Raw genomic sequence first — 15,645 nt, forward strand, 5'->3', positions numbered from 1 at the left:
GATGATGTACATGCATTTTTTCAAATCCCCAAACACTGGAGAGATAAGGAGTTAATCCCTAGTCAACCACTTCGAGCCTAGAAGTAGGTGTTTTCTTTCGGATGTGCAAACCCTTATGCTTAACCTGGGGAAGGGTAGTGTTCTGTTAATATGACTACATATTTAAATTACAAGATGAAATACCCCATATGAGGACCAACCGCATGATATTCTTCATACACATCTGAAGTGTCGAAGGAACCTTGCAAAATCCAAAAGTTATTTTGGTTGTTCTTCAATGACAAATGACTTGGCTGCCACAATTTTCCAAAGAAAAAATCAAAGAAAGAGCCCGCTAAGTCGAACACCCAAAGAGGCGACTTAGGCAAAAATTAGGGCAATCCTGATGGACCAAAGCTTCAAGAAGCGGTCCAGGAAAAAGTTAGGGATAAAAAAAAAATCAAAAGAGGTCACGAAAACCCTATATGAAACAAAACAAGATTCAGTGACCACCATATCAAGAATCAAAGGGGCGCCGACATCCATAAAGAGCAAAATAAGGTGACTGCCATTTCAAGCGAATCTTGGATCTTCATCTTTACACCATTGAACTCTGTTAAAAGTTGAATGTGTGTGTTGAGTTAACTGGACATAGGATTGGAGATCATCGTGAAGAAGGGGTGGGTTAAAACAAAATTTGAGCCTTATATCCTTTTGTTTAAAAAACACGTGAACCATGCCACGTTACAACCCTCAAAAGACCTAATTGAAGTAGGGTTTATTCTGAAAGCATACTACAGCAAGGTTGTGTAAACTGACTCCTAAATATTTGCTAATCCCCTGTATTGGCATCATATTCTCACTGTATCTTTCACACACTAGCTAAATCAGCAATGCGTTTGAACTAATGGTTCATTCGTCACACACTATCACATCACTTCAATAAATGATTTTTCAAACCTGCATGAACGTTGCATTAAAATTACCATTGATTAAATAAACAATTTTAAATTGTAAGTAAGTACTTAACATCAAAGAAATTCCAACAATAAGGAACAATCAGAAAAACTTGATCATTCATCGATGCTGACCCAAATCAAGACTACTTCCTAACCCTATGGATTAAGAGCATGGTATCCAATGATTATGAATTGGTCAGTCAAAAAAATCCCCAAGCATCAGTGGATCAAGGAGGCAAATAATTTCAAAATATTCAGTCCGTTTGGGGCAAGCCTTTCAAAATCCCAATCAGGGGAAAACTACAGAAAGATTCATACACTGGGGTAAAATTGGTTCAAGCTATGGTATATTCATTCCCAGGGTTTCCTTTCAAAGGAATATTCATTCAAAGACCCTACAGGTTGGGGTAGACGAGTTGCAAAGAGCCTTGGGGCAGAGCAAGAGCACAATCACCATGCATTGATTATGTCGATACGCTCATTAAATCATTTGCAGTCCATCAAGGCACATCAAGCAAAGAAGTTGAGGTTCTCTCAAGAACAAACACAACGTCTATCAACAAATGACCAAACTTGGGGCACCAAGAGCATCCATGTCTATCGCCCAATCATCACATTATCAAATACAGAGTGTCGAGAAGTCAAAGCCTTTCACCAATCAAAAGTCGAATCCATTTTGGAAACTACCAAAAATAAAAGCCCACTCTGCTGGCATCTTCATAACTCAAATCCAATCAACATTGGTAACTAGAAAGTCTCACCTTTGAAAGAGGAGATCAATCCAAAAAATAACCAACATTCATCTTGCATTACCACATGCACTGCATACAATAAACATACATGACTTTCCTGCCAAATCAGGAAGTCGCATAGCAAAAGGCTCTCTCACAGAAACGAGAAATTTCCATTGACATGCATCATATGCATACATAATGTAATAAGTCCTTTCCATCAACCCTTTGATGAGGACATAACCTGACTTTTTCTTTCCGTTAACCCTTTAACAATGACAAACTCTTTTCCATTAGCCCTCTGATGATGACAGTTTCTTTCCGTCAACCCTTTGACGATGATACTACATACATAATTCCTTTTCCACCAACCCTTTGGTGATGTTTTTCTCTACCTTTTCCATCAGCCCTCTGATGATGACAATTCTCTTCCGTCAACCCTTTGACGATGACAATTACCTTTCCGTCAACCCTTTGACGATGATAGTCACCTTTCCATCAGCCCTCTAATGATTGGCAGTCTTTTCCACCAACCCTTTGGTGATGCCACTCCATAGTGGAGTTTCTTTCCGTCAACCCTTTGACGATGACAATTTCTTTTCCATCAACCCTCTGATGATGGCAATCTTTTCTGTCAACCCTTTGACGATGACATTTACCTGTCCCTCAACCCTTTGATGTCGACATAAACTATTTTCCATCAACCCTTTGATGATGATATTCCCTGATAATCTCATTGAAAAATAAAACCATACAAAGAATTCAATTACCCAGTTGCATTCCCACATGAATCGCCTGCACCATTTCATTCATAATATTCCTGCCAAACAGGAATTTCATCAAACACAATCCCATCAATCATCAACATACTTATGCATAACCTTATACAAAATCAAAAAAATCATTTGCATTCTCATACACCGCCAAATGTCCCCAGCAGTTGCATACTACATACGTCTCATGCATCCTCTCATGCATAGTATTTCCACCCAAAGTGGAACATCATACAAAAATCACACCAAAATGTCAGGATCCAAGGTCATTCATGTATATCTTGGACATTTCTCATTTCCAAATAAAGTTATTACCCTGCATGTGCTCATGGAATCATTTTCCAGTAAGCCATTTTTTCAACTTTATGATTAATAATAATATTCCCAGCATTTTCTTTGCAATCATTGCTCCTAAGCAGAGGTTACCCTAAATAGTCTCTTATGAGCTTTCCCCCCTGCCGAGCTTTGCCAATATATTTCCTCCAAAAGGAGTCTTTTCCAAAAAAAATCCCCCAACAGACGAATATTCGAGATACTGCTTCATTTATCTGAAGAATCTCATTTCTCTGTTTGAGATACTGCTTCATCAATTTGAAGAATCTCATTTGTTTTCAGAGATACTGCTCTAGTATCCTCGAAGAGTCTTAGATTCAATTAAGACATCATTCCTTTGGTCTGGAATATCTTAATTCTATCAGATAAGATGCTGCTTCGACTCGATACAGAGAATCTCATTTTTGCTGTTTGAGATGCTGCTTCATCAATATGAAAAGTCTCATTCCAGATTTCAATTTTTAGAGATACTTCTCTAGTATCCTCGAAGAGTCTTAGATTCAATTAAGACATCATTCCTTTGGTCTGGAATATCTTAATTCTATCAGATAAGATGCTGCTTCGACTCGATACAGAGAATCTCATTTTTGCTGTTTGAGATACTGCTTCATCAATTTGAAGAATCTCATTTGTTTTCAGAGATACTGCTCTAGTATCCTCGAAGAGTCTTAGATTCAATTAAGACATCATTCCTTTGGTCTGGAATATCTTAATTCTATCAGATAAGATGCTGCTTCGACTCGATACAGAGAATATCATTTTTTCTGTTTGAGATACTGCTTCATCAATTTGAAGAATCTCATTTGTTTTCAGAGATACTGCTTTAGTATCCTCAAAGAGTCTTAGATTCAATTAAGACATCATTCCTTTGGTTTGGAATATCTTAATTCTATCAGATAAGATGCTGCTTCGACTCGATATAGAGAATCTCATTTTTGCTGTTTGAGATGCTGCTTCATCAATTTGAAGAATCTCATTTGTTTTCAGAGATACTGCTCTAGTATCCTCGAAGAGTCTTAGATTCAATTAAGACATCATTCCTTTGGTCTGGAATATCTTAATTCTATCAGATAAGATGCTGCTTCGACTCGATACAGAGAATCTCATTTTTGCTGTTTGAGATGCTGCTTCATCAATATGAAAAGTCTCATTCCAGATTTCAATTTTTAGAGATACTTCTCTAGTATACTCGAAGAGTCTTAGATTCAATTAAGACATCATTCCTTTGGTCTGGAATATCTTAATTCTATCAGATAAGATGTTGCTTCGACTCGATACAGAGAATCTCATTTTTGCTATTTGAGATGCTGCTTCATCAATATGAAGAGTCTCATTCCAGATTTTTAGAGATACTTCTCTAGTATCCTCGAAGAGTCTTAGATTCAATTAAGACATCATTCCTTTTGTCTGGAATATCTTAATTCTATCATATAAGATGCTGCTTCGATTCGATACAGAGAATATCATTTTGCTGTTTGAGATTGCTGCTTCATCAATCTGAAGAGTCTCATTCAATTTTTAGAGGTATTCCTCTAAGTATCCTCGGAGAATCGTAGATACGGTTGAGGTATCACTCCCCTGTTGAAATATCTCGATTACATCATATGGGACACTGCTTCATTGATACTCAGAAAATCCCTTGTGCTCAACTCAAGACACTGTTCTGGTGATTTTCCAGAAAGTCTTAGATGCAGTTGAGGTATCATTCCATTACCGGAATATCTCGATTATGACACCCAAGATATTGTTCTGAAGATTCCCAGAGAGTCTCGACTGTTTCATTTTACCTTTTTGATAACTTTTCTTACTGTACTTCTCACTGCGTTTTCTTTTTTGCATTTCTTCCTTGCATTTCAAAGGACAAAATTTGGGTCTTTTCGTATTTAATTATCTTCCACTACGAATGTACGAAGACTGCTGTCATTCTTACTTTCTGGTTCAAGGTAATTAAATAGAGCCAGCTGTCATACCTCAATTTTGTCCGGCCATTTTAATTTTTTTATAAATTCGATTTTTAATTTCAGTTTGCATCATATGTATAGCATAACATGCATTTCATCATGAATAATACCTAAAATATCAGTCGGAATAAATTCTTGAATATACAGACAATTTGGTTAAATCATTCCTCAAGTACGTGCAAAATCAGCGGATAAAAAGTTCCGAAATTAAACTTGCAGACGCCAGTATTATTAATCTACGGTCCGCATAGTTCAGCCTGGTGTGCTCGTTTTATTTTTCGACGACTTTTTCAGCTGCATTTTAATCCGTTTGAGCCTTTTAACCAATGAAAATTTATTTCAAAATTTAAATAAGCGATGTACTTTTTCAATAAGTATATTTCACACTGATCATTTTCATGCATCCGATTTAATTTTTCGAGCAAATTTTTGCCCGACTTTTATTCATTTTTAGTCGTTTTAATTTTGTTCTTTCGTCAAAATAGTCAGATTAAATAAATAGAATTTTTCATGTTATTATTTTAATTTTATCATGATTATTTAAAAAGTTGTGAATTTTATTTGATTCAATTGATTTAAATTGTTTTAAATCGATTAAATCATCTAAAAAAAGGCATTATATGCATTTTGATTTATTTAAATAGTGTGTGTTTCTTGGTGTGTTTCTTTGATTCAATCCAAGTCGGTTCAAATTAATCAGTGGCCATTATTAGCAATCCACATTTATCCCATTTATCCAATCAAAAATTAGGATTTAATTAATATTATTATTTAAGAAAATCTGAAAATAAATAAAATTAAAAAAATTTCTCTCTCTCCTGAATGGATAGGCTCCAATGGTAATAAAGAAAAAAGGGATCTTATCTTCTTTACTAGTGACAGCTAGAACACCCTCTCACTTGCTTCAAAAAGAACAGAGTAAAAGGAAATAGAAAAAACTAGTGACAGCTAGAACACCCTCTCACTTGCTTCAAAAAGAACAGAGTAAAAGGAAATAGAAAAAACAAGAAAAATACAGCTCAATAATAATTCTCTTTTCTTCCAACGGTAAGAAAAGAATAAAATAAAAAGGACAACACACACTCTCTCTCTCTCTCTCTCTCTCTGCTGGGAACGGTTCTCTCTCTAAGCTCACACCACTCACTCTCTCTGTAAAAAAACGAAAAAAGAAAAGAAAACAAGAAGAGGACTTTTCCTCTTCTTCTCCGAATACGCCACTCTTATACGTTGTTAACCCTCCATCTTCCTCGCCGCCGGAAACCCCATTCGCCTCCCTCCTAACCGGCGACCAAACCCACCGCCCGACACTCCTCTTCTTCTTCTCACAAAAAATGTCGCGCACACCCCCATCTTCAACCGCGCACAACCGCGCACGACCCCTACCTCAACACCCTTCAACAAAGCTGAACGCAACAACGACATCAACCTCTCTCTCTCCAACGACGCTTCCGACCTCACTTCCACCGCCACTAACCTCCTTTGCACCCTTCGTTCCATCTCAACCTATCCGCTCCGACGAACGCCGACAACAACCACAAACTACACCGTCGACGACCGTGCATCCTACATGCGACACCCTCTGACGCGTTACCGCTACCGACGACACGACGTTCGCACCGACCCGCCGTTTCAACCTAAAACACCGTTTCCTATCCTTCATCAACAACAACCTCCATGAAGTTGGTAATCTTTACATCCTTTGGTTTTGTTTGCATTATACTTGCCAATGTTGTGCATTGGGATTGCCCGTATCGACTTATTAGTTTCTCGTTAATATTTCGGCCTTTATAACAGAACTTGTTTTGGTATGCTTAAGATTGTGATTTTGCATAAGCTACAGTTTTGTGCACCAGATTGGTTTTGGCTAGATAATATGTTGAGTAGTTAAAATGGTGAATACTTTGACAAAAATTCTGAAGTTTTCGTTTAACTCACCGTTTTCCTCTTGCTTACTCTTCGGTGAAAGTTCTGCTATAGTGATAATGTATTTGGTTAAAATAATGATACACCCTTGCAAATAACTGAATGGTGACCATTATTTCTAGTTGTTATTATACTTCAGTTTTATTTTGGCATGGAAATTATGCATATGTGATTGGAATTTCAACTTGAGATTGTGTTTGTTTGCAAATTCATTTGTGTTGAAATTTAAGCTTTCGATTTGATTCCACAGATTGTTTCAGTTGTGGTCATTTGATTTTGGGGTATGTTAATTGGCAAACCATGGACATATGGAATGGTTATCGTATTGGAATCCTGAAAGTTGAATTTTATTGTAATGTTGTAGTGTTGATGACTTTCGATAATTTGTAAATATTATAGAGTTGATTAATATTTTGAGTTTGGCTCATATAAAGTAGTCAATTTGAGTTTGATTGCAATCACATAGTTTTTTTTCTTTTTCGGTTTGATTCCCATATGCGACTTCTGTGTGAGACTGTGCTATCTACATTAATTGGTGATAGTATTTAAAATCTTCAATCCAATTTTGAGTTATAGTTGATGCTTTCACTTTTCTGTCATTTGGTTTTTATACTGTATTGGAATTAAAGTTAGTTTCTAGCATGATAGAAATCCCAAGGTTAAAACTTATTCTTGTATTGTTCCAACTTTTGAGTCAATTAGCCTTTGTTCTAGTTAAGTGGAATATGGACAATATTAATCATAATATTGTGATTATATTATTAGTACTGTAGTTATATTGTCAATTAATGGTTAAAGATTGTGATTATATTGATAAGTGATTGTTAAAAATTAATTTTAATCAACTTGATTATTTGATTAAATTAAATAATTTTGATAATTGATTTTGATTAACTTAATTAATCGATTTAACCTAAAATTTTAATAAATTAATTTTCGATAATTACGAGTGGGTCGATTTCTCATACTATCACAATTTCCTACTCATTCACAAAAATCACTTCAATTTCTTCATCGATCCAAAACCATGATTGAACCACAAATAAATAGCACAATTCTCGATTCAATGTCGAGTCCATTTTCAAACACCCTTGTAAGTTGATCGCTTTTAAGCATCGCCATCAACCTCACATAGCTTAGTCTTGGGCTTTCTTACAATGAGACCTATTCAATTTTAATCGAGTAGATGATTAATTCACTAAATAAAATTCGATTTATTCGCTAACACAATCTAAAACCTCGATCCAACATCAAGTATTTTTATTCAAATTAAATTAAAATACCTAATCACAATTAAATACTATGTCATTTGGAAATGAAAAGAAGGATGGTTTTGAGTTTTCAACTCCTCCTCTGGATTATTCGAATACGAGTTCTCTTACTTGGTTAGTCAAATGACCGTCATTGCTAAATCACCTAAACACAATTAAATCAATTTATTCTCATAATAAAGAAATAAAAAATGAGATGACTTTGAGTTTTCAACTTCTCTCCTCGACTGTTTGAATACAAATTCCCTTACTCGGTTAGTCAAATAATTATCATTTCTCTTAACAAACTTCTAAACCCCGATTAAATCAAACTACTTTTCATAACGACAAAAATGAAAAGGGAGATGACTTTGAGCCTTCAACTTCTCTCCTCAATTGTTTAAATACAAGTTCTCTTACTCGGTTAGTCGAACAATTGTCATTTTTCCGCAAATCAATAAATCAATCAAAACTATACGAAAGAAGGAGATGGTCTTGAGTTTTCAATTCCTCTTTTCAAATGCTTGGATATGAGTTATCTTACTTAGTCAGTCAAGTACTTGTAGTTCATTCTAAAAATACATCAACCATACGCAAATTTATTTTCGTAATCACTCGGGTGAAAAAGAAAAACGGTCTAGAGTCTTCTATTCCCTTTCTCGATTATTAGAATACGAGTTGTCTTACTCGATTATCCAAGTATTCGTCATCCATTCAAAACACATTAACTATTATCAAATCATTTTTATAATTAAGGATGAAAAATAAAGTGGTCTAGAGTCTTCTATTCCCTTCCCCGACTATTAGGATACGGGTTGTCTTACTCGATTATCCGAGTAATCGTCATCGGGTCAAAATACCTTAATTATTACTAAAACCTTTTATAATTAAGGATGAAAGTGGAGATGGTCTAGAGTCTTCGATTCCTCTCTTCGTCTATTAGGATACGAGTTGTTTTACTCGATTATCCGAGTAATCGCCATCCAACAAAATATATTAACACATCAAATCTATCTGTCCTCGCCCCGTGCGATCAAAACCAATAAAACACCCAATACATTAATTCAACTTGTCACCCCCGTGTGGCCAAAACCCTTCTTTCAAAAAGAACATTGTTAATCCTTTCTAATGCGCACAACAAACCAGTGTTTAAGCCTCCACCGAGAGTAGACAAGCCAACGTTTAGCCGTTAAAACGCCGACCTACACAATCGCTCATAAAACAAAACACCTCAATTAATCGTAGTTCCCCGAACTACGAATGCTCTGATTTCTTTATTACACCATAAGGATACGTAGGCAGGAGATTGTTGTATCTTCGCGAGCACACTAATAAAAAACCCTCCCATTTCTCCCTTTTATGAGGTCTTCATTCATCTTCATCCATATCTATTATCAACTCTAATTACTTGAATAAAACAAACAACATAAATCAACACTTAAATCACAAAATTGAACTAAAAGGTTCTCGTTGAGTACAACGGACGTGAGGGGTGCTAATACCTTCCTCTCGCGTAATCCACTCCCAAACCCGAATATGGTTGCGACGACCATTATTCCATTCTCTAAAGGTTTTATCGATATTTTCATATTCCTTCATTGGGATAAAAAAAGTTTGGTGGCGACTCTGTTCGAACATAAAATTTTCCGTGACCATCGCGATGAATCGTATTTTTCGAGATGCGACAAAGTGTCTTACTATCAACATCCAAGACACTTCACTCACATTCATCTGCAGTAAGAAAATAGTTTTCATTTGCACAATGTCATCTTCATCATTATACAATGTCAACGTTCACTGCAATGGTGAAACATACGAGTCTGAGCTATATGGTTTTTGTTTTTGAAACACCGATACCATTAGACTCACGATCAAGAGAAATGCAACCTTCTTGCATTTGAAAAAAAAATACAATCCTGTATAGGATCGGGTATTGTGTCAAAGACCACAAATCCAATATTTTTTTAGAATAGTCAATGCAAGTATTTCCCCCTTAAGGTACGAGACGATGAAGATGTTGAATACATGTTTGTTAGTCATGAACATTCATGTTGCAACTGTATTGAGTTGTACATTAATCTTCAACCATGTATACCATCTCAACAGTCTCGACTAACCAGTCAGGATGAATCTGGTGAATTTGATCCACAATAGTCAGATGGCGTTAACCCAGAAGCAGAAGCAGAAGTGGACGTCGTTGATGAAGAAGAAGAGGAGACCGAGATACAAGTTGATCACATGCTGAACAACGACGATGAAGATGATGATCAACCACCACCAATACCTCCTAGTCATGTCTACAATCCGCCTCAACATATGACAAATATGGATCTTCACGATGATGAAACATCCAACAGTGTTTTCTATAATTTGTATCCGAGATCAGAAGGCGAAATAAAGGGGGGAGACATGTTTCGTACCAAAGAAGAATATGTTCTGGCTATCAAAAAATTCCACATGAACAACTCTGCTGATTTTACAGTGAAACGTAATGATTCTAGAAGGTATGTTATCGAATGTCGTAACATGCTTTGTAGGTTTCGTTTGGCTACGTCTTACAAGAAGAAAAATGACTCTTGGGAGATCGCTTCAATAGACCCACCTCACAGTTGCATTGCAACTAACGTTGAACAAGATCACCGTAAACTAAGCGCAGCGTTGATATGTTAAGACATTCTGCCGTTGGTTAATAAAGATCCATCAGTGAAGGTGAGTATAATTATATCCCATATCAGAACAACATATAATTATACTCCATCTTACAAGAAAGCCTGGATTGCGAGGACAAAGGTTGTTGAACAAGTTTTCGGCAACTGGGAGGATTCATACAAGGAATTGCCACGGTTTTTATGGGCACAAAAAACATATGTCCCAAGAACTGTGGCAATTATGGAGACATTGCCAGCGATTATGCCAGACGGAACCTGTGCTACAGGTAATAGAATCTTTCACCGTCTCTTTTGGGCATTTGACCCGTGCATCAAAGGTTTCGCATTCTGTAAACCTATTATTCAAATTGATGGCACTTGGTTATACGGAAAATACAAGGGTACTTTGCTTATGGCGGTTGCACAAGACGGCAACAACAATGTCTTTCTCATTGCCTTTGCTCTTGTTGAAGGTGAAACGGCTGGTGGATGGGGTTTCTTTCTTCGACATCTCAGAACGCATGTGGCTCCACAAGCCAATCTCTGTTTGATTTCTGATAGACATGCTGTCATTGAGAGTGCCTACAACAACCATGACAACGGATGACATGATCCTCCTTCTACCCATGTCTATTGTATCAGACACATTGCACAAAACTTCATGCGTGCTATAAAAGATAAGAATCTTCGCAAGAAGGTGGTGAATGCTGGGTATGCTCTAACTCAGCCGTCATTTTAATATTATCGTGATGAAATTAGACTGTCTAATGAAGACGTAGGGAGATGGCTAAATAACATACCAGTAGAGCAGTGGACAAGGGCATTTGACAGAGGTTGTCGATGGGGCCATATGACAACAAACCTTGTGGAATGCATGAACGGGGTATTCAAAGGAATTCAAAATCTGCCGATAACCGCCTTGGTAAGATCAACCTATTATAGGTTGGCTTTTACGTTCGCAACCAGAGGTGAAAGATGGAGTGCGGTGTTAATGTCCGAGCAAGTATTCAGTGAGTGTTGCATGAAGGTCATGAAAGAGGAGAGCATCAAAGTTAGCACACACGCTGTAACAGTCTTTGACCATCATAGGCAAAATTTCAGCGTCCAGGAAATAATGGACCACAACGAGGGGAGACCAAATTTAGCCTACGCTATTAGACTAAACAGAAGTTGGTGCGATTGAGGAAAATTCCAGACCTTCCGCATACCTTGCTCCCATGTCATTGCAGCATGCGCTTATACTCGTCAAGATGCTTACAGCCATTTATCTGATGTGTACAAGGCCGACATCGTCATGAATGTATATAATCAAAGCTTCTCAGTACTACCAATGGAGGATTACTGGCCTCCATATGAAGGTGATATTGTTTGGCACGATGACAAGATGCGTAGAAAGAAAAAAGGAAGGCTAAACAGCACACGTATCAGAACAGAGATGGATTCCATAAATAAAATGATAAGATTATGTAGTATCTGTCGTCAACTAGGACACAACAAGAACAATTGTCCCAATCGAGGAGCATCATCTAGGTCTTAAGCTTTTTGTAACATTGTATTTCTGTAACCTTCAATCATTATATATCATTAAGTTTTTGTTACAACGAGGTTCACAACAAACATCAGTACAAAATAAGCTATCTGAAAACAGAAATATTTCTAACTGATAACAACAATCAAATTAATGTCGTCTCGACCGAACATCATTTCCCTAGCATCCTTATCAGTCTTCATTCTCACCCAACCAAAGATACTGTCAAGTCTCTCAATACTTCTAATTTTTTTCCCTTCTGGTATTTTCCCATCTAACCAACGAACCAACTCCCTCTTCAGTTGATCGAACGTAGTGATGTTCCAGAACAACATTAGCATATGAGGTTTGTCTCTCGCATAAATCACCTTTCCATATCAGCGAGGAACACCAAACATGATTGCCAAATGATTATATGAGATGTGGAACAATTACTCACACAATGCATCTATTTATAACACAAAAATTACATTTTAGGAGGAGTCTCCAATTGAATTGGCGCCTCCTCTTAAACCCTACACAGGGGCGCCAATTGGATTGGCTAGGGCACCTGCCCTAGCCAATCCAATTGGCGCCTCCATTCAAGTTTTAAGAGGAGTCTCCAATTCAATTGGCGACTCCTCCTAAAAGTGGGGTAGTTTGGGATTTTTTTTTGAAACCAGGGGTATTTTGGGAATTTCCTTGAAAAAGTGGGTTATTTTTCTAAAAATTTCATAATTAGCATTTCATACACATAAAGCAAGAGAATAATGAAATCACTGAGAAATTCTAGAAAACACACAATGATCGCCCTTGGTTATCTTGTACCCATGTTCAATCATCACCGAGTTAAACTTTTGAATTTTGATACCATTGGCGAGGTGATTGTTTCAAATCATAAATACTATTTACTAATTTACAAACATAGTCTTCTTTTCCCTTCTTTTGGAATTCATCTAGTTGCTCCATGTAAATTTATTCGTGTAGGTCACCACAAAGGAAAGTCGTTTTCACGTCCATTTTCTCTACTTCCAAATCAATCTTAGTGGCTAGCCCAAGAACCTATCGAATAAAATCTTCACAACTGGAGTAAAAATATCGCCAAAGTCAACACCTTAGCATTGTTTAAAATCTTTTACCACCAATAGTGCTTTGTATCTTCTTTGATAAGTACACTCATATTGCTTAATCCGATAAATCCATATATTCCTCAATGCTCTCTTACCCTTTGACAACTTCCCTAACTCAAAGGTATTATTCTCACGAAGTGATTGCATTTCATCCTTTATGGCATCCATCAAATCCTTTTTTGTTCTCATCCTCCAAAACTTCTTTAAAGCTTTCAGGTTCTTCACCGTCGTTAAGAAAAACATACTCGTTTTAGGGGTATCTAACAGAAGGCCTTTTATCATGAGCAGAACGCCTCAACTCATTATAAGCAACTGGTTGCTCAACACTTTCAATCTCTTGATCAACCTCATTTTCAACAACGTCTTCCGTAAAACCTACATCAAAAATATCATTAGTATTTAAAACATTATCAACATTCAAATTCATACCTTGATTTTCAATTTGAACATTTTGAAAATGATAGGGGTAGGAGCAATAGTAGTTGAGTCCATATAAACCAATTATTTGTCTTCAAAATTAGGATCTTTATTCTCAACTTTATTGATGTCCTCAATGGTATAATCCTCAATGAATACAACATCAAGACTACGAATAAGCTTATGTCGAACCAAATAAAATAATCGATACCCAAACTCATCAAGTTCATACCCAAGAAACATACATTTCTTCGACTTATCATCCAATTTTGATCTCTCATCCTTTAGAATATGTACATAAGCCATGCACTCAAACACCTAAAGATGGTAATAGGAAACATCCTTACCACTCTAAAAATAATTTGGAACATCAAACTTCAATGGAACACATAGAGTGAGGTTTAAAAGAAGTACAATTATGCTCAATGCTTCTCCCCAAAAGTATTTCGACAACTTTAATTGAGAAAGTAAACATCTCACCTTTTCCACCAAAATTCTATTTATTCTTTAGCCTAACCCATTCAATTTCAGTGTCTTTGGAGTATACTTTTGATGATGTATACCTTGATCTTTACAATACTATCAAAAGGTCCAACATACTCTCCCCCGTTATTGGTTCGGACACACTTGAGCTTTGGATGCTTGAAACGACTTGAAGGTATATAACACTTGATATTTTTTCTTCAAGGTATAAGCTCACGTGTTCCGAGAATAATCATCAATAAAAGTCACAAAGTAATATACACCACCAAGCGACTATGTCTTCATCAGACCATACACATCAGAATGTACTAAGTCTGACTCTTTTGATTTCCTCTTTGGCTTGAATCACATAAAGAAAACTCGTCTTTTCTTACCCATCAAACAAGGAAAATACTTTCTTAACTTTGAATCATAAATACCATACAACACATTCTTCTTTGCTAAAATGCTCAAACCTTTTTCACTCATATGACCCAAACGCCTGTGCCATAGTTCATATGAGTTATCATTGTCATAAGTGTTGATGTAGCACTTCGAAACCCCGAGTTGGACAATATACAAGTTTGAATTCCTTTTTCCTTTATCGACCATATTTGAGCCTTTCTTTAATTTCCATTCATTGCTTGGAAGATAATTATCATATCCTTCATTATCTAACTTTCTAGTGGATAAAAGATTGAATCAAAGTTCTGGAACGTGTTTCACGCCTTTGAGAACTAGAGTAGTCTCATTGCTAGTTTCGACATAATTATCTCATATTCCGATGACATTAGCTTGCCCATATGAACAACCCTAAAGTCACCGGTCTTGTAAGTTGAAAATAGATCACATCTTGAGGTCGCATGAGTAAAAGTACCACTATCAACCATCCAATCCATCTCATCGCATGATAGATTGACATTTTATACACAACTATCACAAACCACAAAGAAATCATCAATAATATAAACATCTTCATTATTGTTACCTTCCTTTTGTCGTTGTTGTAGCTCTTCTTGTTTTCCCTTTTCAACTTTCTACAATACCTTTTTATGTGTCCTTTTTCCCCACAATGATGGCACTCAATATTAGAGAGTCTATTAGAGCCTCCTTCTGATTTACCACGTGATGTACCATGATTACTTAAACATATACTTTGATGTCTCTCCCTTGATTTGGTAACCAAAACCTAAGAATGTGAAGAACAACCTTGTGACTTACGCCTCAACTCCTTATTCAACACACTACTTTTAGCCATATCCATAAAGATGATACCATTCGGAGAGGAGTTAGACAAAGATGTCCTAAAATTCTCCCAAGAATTAGGTAAAGTACCAAGAATCCACAAACCTTGAATTTCATCATCCAAAGTAAGATTTATCATTGACAATTGATTTAGAATGCATTAGAATATGTTCAAGTGATCGGTCATTCGTGAACCGTCATTATACCTTAATGACATCAATTGCTTGAACAAGAACAAATTATTGGTCCCCATCTTTCTTGCATACAACTCCTCAAGTTTGGTCCAAAGAGAGCGAGCATGACTCACCGATCTCACATGATCCAAAG

This window comes from Lathyrus oleraceus, chromosome 4, assembly GCF_024323335.1.
Source record: "Lathyrus oleraceus cultivar Zhongwan6 chromosome 4, CAAS_Psat_ZW6_1.0, whole genome shotgun sequence".
Classification (NCBI taxonomy): domain Eukaryota; kingdom Viridiplantae; phylum Streptophyta; class Magnoliopsida; order Fabales; family Fabaceae; genus Lathyrus; species Lathyrus oleraceus.